Source organism: Phodopus roborovskii, unplaced genomic scaffold (genome assembly GCF_943737965.1).
Source record: "Phodopus roborovskii unplaced genomic scaffold, PHOROB, whole genome shotgun sequence".
NCBI lineage: Eukaryota > Metazoa > Chordata > Mammalia > Rodentia > Cricetidae > Phodopus > Phodopus roborovskii.
The window spans coordinates 436,233-446,096 of record NW_026125966.1 but is presented as its reverse complement, the minus strand read 5'-3'; the positions used below and the strand labels follow the sequence as shown (position 1 = coordinate 446,096).

The 9,864-nt window shown below is 39.5% G+C and overlaps 1 non-coding gene across 1 annotated transcript; it reads right to left on the bottom strand.

The window, feature by feature from the left end:
• Positions 1 to 4,647: 4,647 nt before the first annotated feature.
• On the bottom strand, positions 4,648 to 4,769 carry LOC127218178 (small nucleolar RNA SNORA26). The gene has a single exon (XR_007834162.1). It is a non-coding gene; the product is annotated as a small nucleolar RNA SNORA26 (small nucleolar RNA).
• Between the last annotated feature and the right edge of the window lie 5,095 nt (positions 4,770 to 9,864).

Sequence of the window (9,864 nt, the reverse complement as noted above, 5' to 3'; positions counted from 1 at the left end):
ACCCTATACAATCAGGACTTTTTACACAGATTAACTAAGAACAGACAGAGGGAATAAACCAGAAGAAAACACAGCTATTATTTATTTCTCAAAAGAGTATGTGGAACCATTGGAAACAGAAGAAAAGAATGAACAAGGTGAATGATGAAACAAAACAATAATATTTCTGAAGATATCTTTAATGGAAGGAATGAGTATACAATTTGAACATTTCTAAATACTCTAATTGTAAGAATTTCTAAAGTTGATATAAAAAAGAAATTGATAAGGAAATCCTAGGGGCTGGAGAGATAGTGCAGTGGCTGCTCTTCCAGTGGACCCTGATTTAAGTCTCTATACCCACATGGCAGCTCACGAGTGTCTGTAGCTCCAGTTCCAGGGAATCTCAAACTCTCATAAAGGCAAGCATGCTGGCAAACCACCAATGCACAGATAATTAATACATCAAAACAAAAAGAAAATTCTAATCATTTATCACATAACCTTATACAAAAAATAAAAGCAATCTTTAAATTAGTTACATAAGGACACACAGATTTCATCTCTGCTGTAGGTCCTGCTCCTTCTCATCTAGATTTTTACATACTACTACAAACCTCAGTAGCATATATTAGCTTCCTCAAAGCTCCCTTAGGCTGATTACCTACAGTGAAAAATAAAACCATACTTAGTGAACACATCCAAATTAATGCATTAGTTCTTCATCTAGTCTTGCAACCCCTCTTCAGGCCAAAATTAAACAATTTGAGGCTGAGCTTACTTGCTCTTGACTCTAATTCCAACATGTCACAGCTAAGACAAGAGGATTGTCTCAACAAAAAGAGTAATTAAAATAAAAACTATAATTTACATAAGGTAGAGAGACCTACACTCAGGAAGATAGACAGTGCACTACAGAGACCCAACAAGAACTGAATATTTACATAAACAGTGTCCATGGACTTAACTATGCTTAGATTCTTATGGCATTACAGCCTCCAGGTTAATTAGTCAATCGTGGCTTCAACACTAAAATTATTAATGAACCATGGCTCCAAGTTAAGTACTATTAAACATAAATAGAATTTATGTTTCTTCTATTATAAAATAAAAATGAAAAATACAAATATATCTTACTATACCTTACTATAGTTCCCCTTTTGTTATGGAACGTAAGACCTGTGTTGTTATAATGAAGAAATATTGGCTATAGAGAAGAACAAAAGAGAAGAAGTCTACAACTCTGAAGAGGTAAAGAAAGATCTACACAAAACACTAGTTAAATAAGGTAGAAAGAGTGCATGGCACTTCATGAAGATAGACAAAATGTGCCAAGTCAAAGTATATGAGGAGCTCGATACACATGTGGAATGAAGAGGAAACAAGGAGCCGGTCGCCACAAGTCAGTGCACGTTATTCTCTAAGTCATTGTTCACTTCTACATCCAGATTACCATCATCAATTACATCTTCCCCAAGCAAAGATTTGCAGTCTTTCATCCTTAGCAGGCTCTCCATCAGAGACTGGATATTGAGTAAAAAGAGAAAACAAAAAGAGAAGGTAATGACTCATGATAATAGCTTTACAATTTAGAAGTTAACTCATCTGAAATTCAATCCTGAGCCAATGAGATGGCTCGGCAGGTAAAAGCATCTGCCACTTAGACTGATAATCTGAGTTTAATCCCCAGAACCCACATGGTAGGAAATTTGCCTCCAAAAATTTGTCTTCTGAACTCCATACCCACATCATGGAATGCACATACCTGACACATACATACACAAGTAAGTTTTTAAATATTATAATTTTTAAATCAATCCCCATAAATAAATCCTTTTGTGCCCTAAGTATCTGTCTGCAATTGAGATATGTAAATAGTTGGTTTTATTTTCTAACTCTACATTTAGGGACTATTAATCCTGAAAAACTAACTTGCTGAACATGGTACATCTTTTACCCCACCACTCAGAAGGAATAGGCAGGCAGATCTATGTGAGATGGGAGCCAGCCTGATATAATAAAGTGAGTTCTGGTAATTAAAAAAAATACCTCTTGAAACTCTGTATGCAAAAAAATAATGTTATGGATATTATGGAAGGGAGGGATGGGGAAGGGGAGGTAGTGAGGGAAGGAAGGAATGAAGGATGAAGAGAATAAGGAAAAGAAAGAAGAGAAAACAAAATCAAATACAGTGTTTTATAATGGTTCATTCTTGTTAACTACAAAGCAACAAAATATTTTCTTTTGTGTGTATCATATACACATGAGTAAGCAGGTGCACATATAGCTGCAAGAGCATGAGGTAAGAAGATGCAAGTGTCTTCTTCCATCATACACTAGCTTACTACCTCGAGACAAGACCTCTCATGGAATCAGAACTCTACTATCTCAAAAGCATGGCAGCTCAACAGGCTCTAATCTCCACTGTCTCTGTCCCCTGTGCGGGGCTCTCAAACATGCGCAGCCATGCTCTTCTTATGTGGGTGCTTAGAATTCAAACTGAAGTCATTATGCTTGCAGACCAAGTGCACTAACCCACTAAACCATCTCCCCACTCCCTAAAATAATTTCTTTTGACATTCTTTATATTTTTTTTTACTAATTTGCAGTTGGACTGGAGAGATAGTTGAGCAGTTCGGGACTCGTTACTCTGCTAAAGCATCTAAGCTCATTTCCCAGCACCCACATCAGATGGTTCACAACCACTTGTAACTCCAGCTCCAGAACATCCAGTGGTCTCTTCTGGCCTCTGTGGGAAGCGTGCAGGCAAGTGGATGGCATTGGAGGAAACCATCCTGAATGAGGTAACCCAGTCACAAAAAGAGGAACACAGTATGTACTCACTCATATATGGATGTTAGACCTAGATCAAATGATCACCAGGCTATAATTCACATCACCAGACAAACTAGGATACAAGGTACATTCTAAGAGATTCATATAAAGTCCCTCACAGAAATGGGAAGGGACAGGTCCCCCAGAGCTCAGGGGAAGTTGGGGGGGCAGCGAATGGAGAGAAAAGTAGGAGAAAAGGAGGGGGAGGAAAGGAAAATATGTGGGACCAGGAAGATTGAGCCCGGTTAGGAATAGAAGATGAGACAGAGAGAGAGAGAGAGAGAGAGAGAGGACATCCAACAATGGCCCACTAATCACTTCTGTAGACCAGGAACACGTAACACACACACATACATACAAGCAAAACAGTCATACACATAAAAGGAAATAAACTTAAAAAACAAAAGCAAAAAACCTAGAATGACCATTCACTTATTATAAGTGGCTACTTACTGATCGGTATCCTCTCCAAAGAAATAAGAAAATGGTAAGCAGTGCAATGGCAACCACACATATCAGCGATTCTAATGATGGCTTACTAGGATCAAAGCTTGTTGTCATATCTTCAGGCACTGCTGCCACAACCTTCGAGACAAAGAAAATAAACCTATAAGCATGCTTCTTCAACAGTACTGGTACAAAGACAGGCACAGGTGGCTGTGGCCAACTCTATTCATATTGAATGGGCTAACATAAAATACAAAGCAGAATGCCTCCAAACATGTTTTCTAGTAAATTACAATTGTTCTTATTGAGGGGCTAAGTGTGGTGAAACAGTAGTTTTCAAACAGAAGTTATGGGGAGATTCCACAGAGCATAACTCCAGGAGAGTTAAAGGATAAGAATATAGTATCAAGAAAAGAACATTGTGGAATATTTTATATGTGTTTCATTCTTTTATGTTGCATTTGTTTAACTCTGTAAAGCTGCATTACTTTGCCTGTCTAAAACACCTGATTGGCCTAATGAAGAGCTGAACAGACCAATAGCTAGGCAGGAAAAAATAGGCAGGGATGGCTGGCATGCAGAGAGAATAAATAGGAGGAGAGACCTAGAAAAGATCCAGGGACAAGAGGAGGAGGACACCAAGGGCACCAGTCACAGAGTAAGAAGGAAAGCAAGGCATATAGAATAAATAAAGGGAAAAGAGCTCAGAGGCAACACATAAAGAGAAATGGGATAATTTAATTTAGAAAAGCTGGCTAGAAAAAAGCTGAGCTAAGGTCAGGCATTCGTAAGTAAGAATAAATCTCCATGTATTTATTAAGGAGATAGGTGAGGGACACCATCCCTACCAAAGATTTTTAAAATCCAGTAAAAAAGAAAAGTATCAATGATCTGGTTTGGGTTGTTTTCCCTTTGTTCAGGTTCATAATTTATCCCTATGCACTGGGTTTGAAATAACATTTCCTGCAGAGGAAAAACACTGATCCGCAGCTTGTCCTCTGAGGAAGGGAGAGTGAGAAAAACAACTGACAGAGCTTCAGAGTTGGGATTTAAACCCTTCTTTCCTGTCTCTTGAGTTAAATTAATGCAGTTTGAGCCCAAAAAGAAAATGCCTCTTTCAAAAACAACCATAGAAATGATGGGCTTGACTCGTTCCAGGCATCAACATACACCATCTAGAAACTCCACAGCTGTCTTCTCCTTGGGGTCTGACAAAATGAACAACAAATCCTTAGATAATTACTATCTATAAAACCTGTTTTATGCTAGTACATGACAAGGACCTTTTACAAGCTGCTATCTACAGCTTATTAACTTCTACCAAAAAAAAATACATGCAATAGTATCCTCTTTTTTTATTCCCTGTATCTTTATTTTCCTTTTTACATCTGTGACTCCAGAAAGGATCCAAAGTGTAGATGCACAGCCTCTGCTCTGGGTTTCATGGAGAGTTCCTTTAACCTTGTGTTTTAGATCCTTAAGGTACAGGACTGACCTTACAAGGGCTCAGAAAAGGGTTAAAAATATTTTATCCTGGTCCTGTCTCTCTCTTTTTCTTACCTGAGCCACATACACAAAAGTGTGATATCATGTTGCAAGGCAATGATAACAACGATTTGCCTCTAGGATCACCAGAACAGATATTCATGCATGGCAAATATTTCCATTATCTCCCTCCAAAGACAATGAATGTATAACCAAGCCCTCCACATACCCTCTAAAATATTCTTCCACACCTCACAGAGTAATGCCTGCAGTTAATTGCATATATTACCTCTTCCTGAATCCATCTTCCCTCAGTGGGTTATTCTAGTCTTTATCACCAGGCCCCAATACTAACTGATCATAAACAAGTAGATTGACTCCTCTGATAGCAGATAAAAAAGGCTAAGACTAAAACTGTTACTAGAAACAAAGATGTGATGGAAAAGGCTAGCTCAGTCTTTAAGATGTAGGATTTTATGCAAGAGAACCACAAAATGAAGTAAATCTGTTGAAGTAAGGATAAAACAAACCGTTCATCAACAGTAGTTAGTTATTTTTAGATCTCACTTTCAGTGAGTCAGCATGAAAAGAGAATGAGGTAAAATCACTACAAATAAGTTAGACTATCATACTAGCAAAATACTATGCAATAATTGCAGAAAATACATTCACTCTCAAATGTACATGGAAGATTCTTCAGAAAAAATCCAGGCACTAAGCTAAAACACATCTCAATATTTTCTTTCTTTGTTTTTTGTTTTGTTTCTTTAAATAATCAAATCACAGGGCCAAGCCCAGAGAAATGGCTCAGCAGCTGAAAACATTTGCTGCTCTTGCAGAGGAGCAGACTTCAGTTCCCAGAATCCATGTCAAGAAATCCCTAAGTGCCTGCCCATGACTCCAGCTCTGTGAGATCTGATGCCCTCTTGCTGCTTCCTTGGGCAGTGGAAGCTACAAGCACATACACACACATACAAATAGTTTAAAATAGTAAAAATTCAATTAAAAAATTCCCATGTCCAGAAGCATATTCTCTGATTACAACGGGTTAAAATCAGTTATCAAAAAAAAAAAAAAAAAAAAAAAAACCAGGAAGGGCTGGAGAGAGAGCTCAGCAGTTAAGAGCATTTGTCATTCTTGTAGATAAATGACCCATGTTTGGTTCCCAGGATCCACTTGGTGGCTCACCACTATCTATGACTCCATTTCCAGGGAAATATGTCACACTTTAAGGCATCTTTAAGCACAGCAAACATGTGAGGCATGGACATACATGCAAGAGCAAAACATCAATGAACATAAAAGGTTTTTTTTTGTTTTAAATAATAAAATGCAACACAAAACTTACACAAAACAACTAATTCAGTGTGTAACAGGAAAATTTATAGTTATAAAAGACTTTGTAAAAAAATATGTGGGTGCAAGGGCTGGAAAGATCTCACAATGGTTAAAAACATTAGCTAGTTGTCAAGAGGTTCTGAGTTCAGTTCCTAGCATCCACATGGTAGCTCACAACCATCTGCAATGAGGTGCCCTCTTCTGGCCTGCAGGGATATAAGGAGAAAGAACACACTATATATAATAAATACATCTAAATAAAAATTTTAATATTATTGGGCCTGGAAGATAGCTCAGCAGGTAAAAACTTTGCCACCAATCCTTAGGGCCTGTGTTTGACCCCCATCACCAATGTGGTAGAAGGATAAAACCGACTCTTGGGGCTTTGCATTTACATACACACCCACACACACACAAACACACACACCATATGTACACAGAAAGGAATGTAATGTTCAGTTAAAAAAACCAATGTCATAATCCACAGTAAAAGAAATGAAGAAAAAGAAGATCTCAACAGATAGTAATAAAATATGTAAGAAAATCAACCTTCTAATCATCAGGAGACTGCAAACTAGGACTACTTTTCTCAATCTGACAAACAGCACCAATAGAAGACTCACAGCTAACACCATCCTGAACTGTTCCCTTACAAAATGCAGCACACATCCACACAGCCCACTGAACCACAGAAAATCCAGCCAAGTCTGCAAAATCCCTCCATGTTCCTCACCCACAACCTTATCAAAAATAAGTGTTGGTAACTGCTAGGTGCCTGTGTATTTTATGTGAAAAGCCAAAGGCTGCTGTGATAATGTCTTCCTTTTCTACCTCAATTTTTCTAAGGCAGAGTCTGTCACTCAATCTAGAGCTGACACATTCTCTGATAAACTGATTACCAGTGAACCTGGGATTCCTCTATTCACACCTCCACCCAGCATTTACATTGCCTTAAGGGCTCCAACTCCAGATCATAGCAAGCACTTTCCTTTCCGAACTGAGCCATCTCCCTAGGCCCTAAGTGTGGATTCTGAGGAAGATCAGTGTGATCTGAAATCATCTCTCATCTACAATATGCTTCTCTTCCCATAAGCCCCATCTCAGTAACTTAACTGACACAGCCAGGAACTTGGGATTATTCTAGATTCTCCACACATCCCACCTATCTCTACAGCTAATCAAGAAAGTCACACTCATTTTAGCTCTTATTTCTTCTTGCCCTATTTAGGACCAACTTCTCTATTCTTACCCCTATCAATTCTCCTTCCTGTGTTTTTTTTCCTGACATTTGATTCTCATACTATCAGGAATATCTATACATTTTTTTCTATGGGTCTCACCACTGATGAGCCTGTGCTGGATCTCACACCCCACAGCACACCTTGAGACCCACTGGTCTACAGTAAGCATCATTTCACATCAGGCCCTTGGATCACTTATGCTGTGAGCTCCTGTGCATGCTGTTTTCACACCTCATCTACTAAAACTTATTTGCTCAGTCTAAAGACTTTCCCAGCAACCCAAGGAAAAATAATCACTCCCTTCCCTTGTTTTGCATGTGTAATTCTATAGGCAATAGACTACAACTGTGGATTAGTTTTGTGTATTTTCTCCCCAAACAGCCAACATGATGAAAATGACCAAATTCCTTATTTCATTTAGAACCTCCATAGAGCATTTTTATTCATGGGCAAATGAACCATGAGCATGGCACTACTTACTTTAAATTCATAGAACATGAAGATAATTTGAACTGGCAGCAGCTCAAAAATCCTCCATGGGCACTCCACAGTGGCAGTACGAGTCTCCGCCATCCCTGTGCCCACGATGGGGGGCCTTGCAGCTGGACAGATGGACAGCAGCAGAGCAGAGCACAGTCAGGGGGGCACTGGGAAAGGGAAGGGTTCTGGGGCCGGCTGGCACCACTGCCCTCTCCACCTCCTTATCTCAGTTGATGCATCAACACTGGCACTCTGACCTCCAGCACCAGAGTCCTGGAGAGCTGGAGCAAGAGAAGCTGAAGCACCCAGTGTGGGGCTGCAGACCTACACTCCGAGGCCTGGTGCACAGCCCCGGAGTGAAAGCTCAGCCCCCTATCCCCAGCTACTATCGCACTCTGTCCTACAAAGTCAAAAAAGAAAAAAAAAAAAAACACAATCCTATGGAACACTAAAAGCTGAAGCACCAAGTTTGGGGCTACAGCCCTACATTCCAAGGGCTGGGGCACAGCCCCAGTGAAAGCTCAGCCCCCAAGTTACAGCTACTATCACATTCTGTCCTATCCTCTCCAGTCCAAAAGCCACACTGTAGTAGCTAGGGGGAAACTCTCCTACGCAGAGACGTCATCCTCAGTCATAATCAGTGTCAGAAAATGGCCTCTGAGGTAAAAGACAAGGACGCATTCACACTTCGAACTCACTGTGATCAGCCCAGTTATACCACTTGACTCCTAAGAAATATCCCTTCTTGACTCGGAATTAATAGCAGTGGTGTGTGTGTGTGTGTGTTTGTGTGTGTGTGTTTGTGTGTGTGTGTGTGTGTGTGTGTGTATGTGCTAATTCCTGAAGTCATTCTGCTCAGCACTGCCCTATTTAGCATCCTATTTGTAAGCCTCATGAAATTAGCTGATGCTTTTGTGTATCTCAAATATAGGACCTGATAGTCAGTGCTCTGAAATGTCTTTTTGTTTTCCAGGGTCAGGTCTCATTTCATTGCTCCATGTGCTTCCATATAATGACTGCTTTGAATTTCCTCCAAGAAAACTATGTAGGAACTTGGCAAAGTATGTTGGAAAAGAAAACAAAAACAAACAAACAAACAAACAAAACAGGCCATCTAAAGTTTTTAAGCAACAGAAATTTGGTTTGTTTTTCCCTAAATTGAAAGTTAGAGCTGATGTGTCAGTTCATTTCCCCAGTTGTTACCTTCAGGGTGATTGAACAGAAGAATAAACTGATTAATATTAATTGCCCTCAAGGAAGTTCTGGGAGCTACCTGTGTTTGCTGTACCCACTGAACCACACCAAGTTGCAAAACTAGGTACCACCTGTACCTGCCCAAATTCAGTTTATCACTTTGGGCCATGTGGTTTTAGGGCAGAGCTGACTGGTGTGGGGTTTTGGCCCCAACTAAGCTTTCTTACATGCAGAATAAGCCTGAAACTCCAGTGCATGTGTGCTGTAGGCCAGCAGTGACACTGTTCAAATTCACTAAGCAGAAAATATCAACATGGCATATTGGCAAGGTAGTGAAGAACAGACTGAGATCCTTTATAATTTGGATCTGGTTGCATTCTTGATGACTCGTTTTCATAGTTTTCTTAGTAGAATTTTTTTTTTGTTTCTTGGAACAGGTTTTTCAGAGGCTGCCTGGGAACCAGTTCTTATACACCAGGCAGGTCTTGGAATCATAGAGATCCGCATACCTCAGCCTCAAAGGCTGGGATTAAAAGCCTGCAACACTCCTGACTGGTTCTTAATAGATTTTCAATAGCTGTTATAATCCTTTAGTTTGGAGATGGAGACATGATGATATATACCACAAAAAGTTATTCTTTATTAGTTGTTTTTGGTATTACCCCGAGGGAGTATTCATTTACATTAAAATACAAGCTCTGTTGACCTCCATATTTTCTGCTTTGAATTCCCATCTCCAATCTGTTACTCCAACCCAAGAATTGCACTACTAACTTCTTTATTGTTTTCACTTCTCAGTGTTCACTTGAACATCTTATTTGAATCAGTTTCCACAAACCTCAAGAGCTACACATTGAAGCCCATA